Raw genomic sequence first — 2175 nt, 5'->3', positions numbered from 1 at the left:
AGTGCTAAACAGTGTAATTGTATTCTGTTTAGGTGGATTAGACAGTAGGGTCTCTCTCAATTGAGGAGATTCAGTTAAATAAACCTACAAAAACAAAGTAGTTTCTAACCTTAAGTAGCTCATATTTTACAGCAGGTAAACCACATGAGGTAAGGCATAATGGGAAAAGTACTGAATTTGGAATCAAAGGGCCTGAGCTCTAATCCTGTCTGATCTGATGCCTCTGTGACTTTGGGCAAGCCTCTCAATCACTTAAACCTCAGTCTTCTCATCTGTAAAGCAATCCCATTGGATTAGATAATCTCCAACGTTCCTCCCAGCTCTAAATTTATGATCCTATGATTTTGGGTTCACTGTTAAATACGAAACGAAGTAGAATATTTTTTTTTTTTAGCAGTATCTAGTTTATTTATGCCTGTGGAAAGGTAGACATCACAGGACACACCCCTCAGGAGTGGAGTGCCCGCCATTTATCCAAGGGGCCCCGGCTGGGGATGTACTTAACCCCACAGCCATCAGGAATGAGTCGCTTCTCAGTTATCATATCCTCAAATTCATCAGCATTGAACTTGGTGAAACCCCATTTCTTGGAGATGTGGATCTTCTGGCGGCCAGGGAACTTGAACTTGGCTCTCCGCAAAGCTTCAATCACATGTTCTTTATTCTGAACCTTGGTTCGAATCGACATGATAACTTGGCCAATGTGCACACGGGCTACAGTGCCCTGGGGCTTCCCAAAAGCTCCCCGCATGCCAGTCTGGAGCCTATCAGCCCCAGCACATGACAACATCTTATTGATGCGGATGACATGAAATGGATGTAGCCGCACACGAATATGAAAGCCATCCTTGCCACAACTCTTCACCATGTACTTGTTGGCACAGATCCGAGCGGCCTCTAAGGCTTCTGATGACAGCTGTTCATATTCACCATGTGACCGCACAGTGGAAGTTCATCCACTTTTGCTTTCTTTCTACCAAGATCAAAGATTCGTATCTTGGCATCAGGAACTCCCCTGCAGAAACGGGACTTTGGGTACGGCTTATTTTTACAGTACCTATAACAGCGGGCGGGACGACGGCCCATGGCGTCGGCGCCAGCAGGGACTGGGTGTCTCGCCGCAGGGAAAGGGCCGAAGTAGAATATTAATGTAAGGGACAGAAGCAAAAAAAAAAAAACTCTAAGCAGATGGGAGGAAGGAGAGGTCATTTTCACTATCAGAGGAGGGAGTCTTCAGATTAAAGAAGGCTTGCTGGAAAAGAGACTCCTTGAGCTCGGCCTTGAAGGAAGAGAAAAATGTCAACAGTCTCTTTCAGGCATGATCGATGGCATATATTGTTGGGTTTTTTTGCTTGTTTTCAAAGAGGACCAATGACATTACAGGATACATCTTAATCCATGGGTGAATTGGATTTAAATGAGGCTAAGTTGCAGTGGATGACATTGGCATCTTCGATGTCCAGTCCACAATGGACTTCAGCCACCTTCAAGGCCATTGGAACAAATTGTTCTTATCTGCCCATTCTGATAGAAGAAGTCTTCACGTGCTTGGGGTAGACATCCCCTTAAACCACTGATGGGTTTGAGGCCAGTCAGTTACTCCCGGGGTGGCATAAATAATAAAGAATAAGATCAGGGAATACCTCATGATGTTTTTTGGTTGAACAATATAGTATGTGAAAGAAGGGCAGTATTGTGAAATTTTATCGAAAAGGTAGGTTGAAGCCAAGTCATAAGAGTTCCTAAAATGCCAGGCTACGATACTTGTACTTAAGTCTATAGATTGCAGGGACTGAAAACTGATTTTTGAGTGAAGGCTGTGTGAACTAACACAGGAAGATATACATGGCAAGAATAACAGTTAGGGGAGAGAAAGGCCTGAACAATCTTCCTTTTTTCTTTTCTTTTCTTTTTGATTCACTATAAATTTTAGCTTTTCATTGACAAGCACAAGAACTCTAGTATGTAAACAAAAGCAAAATAAAATAAGAAAAATGAAAAAAATGTTCAGATAACCCTAAACTTGTTCTTTACCTCATTGTTAAACACTCCCACATGTACCCACACAAGATGTGTATATTGACTTTAATAGGCTAGTGAGAAAATTGTCTGCTTCATTCCTGTGACCCCTTCTGAACTTCTTATGTGAATATTTAACATATATAAGTTTCTGTT

General features: G+C 42.1%; 1 pseudogene; it reads right to left on the bottom strand.

Annotated features, from left to right (window-relative positions):
• Positions 1–380: 380 nt before the first annotated feature.
• Positions 381–1124, bottom strand: LOC118827947 (annotated as a pseudogene).
• Between the last annotated feature and the right edge of the window lie 1051 nt (positions 1125–2175).

This window comes from Trichosurus vulpecula, chromosome 1 (genome assembly GCF_011100635.1).
Source record: "Trichosurus vulpecula isolate mTriVul1 chromosome 1, mTriVul1.pri, whole genome shotgun sequence".
In the NCBI taxonomy this organism is placed as follows: Eukaryota; Metazoa; Chordata; class Mammalia; order Diprotodontia; family Phalangeridae; genus Trichosurus; species Trichosurus vulpecula.
Note: the sequence above shows the minus strand (reverse complement) of the source record. Positions and strands in the feature narration are given on the sequence as shown.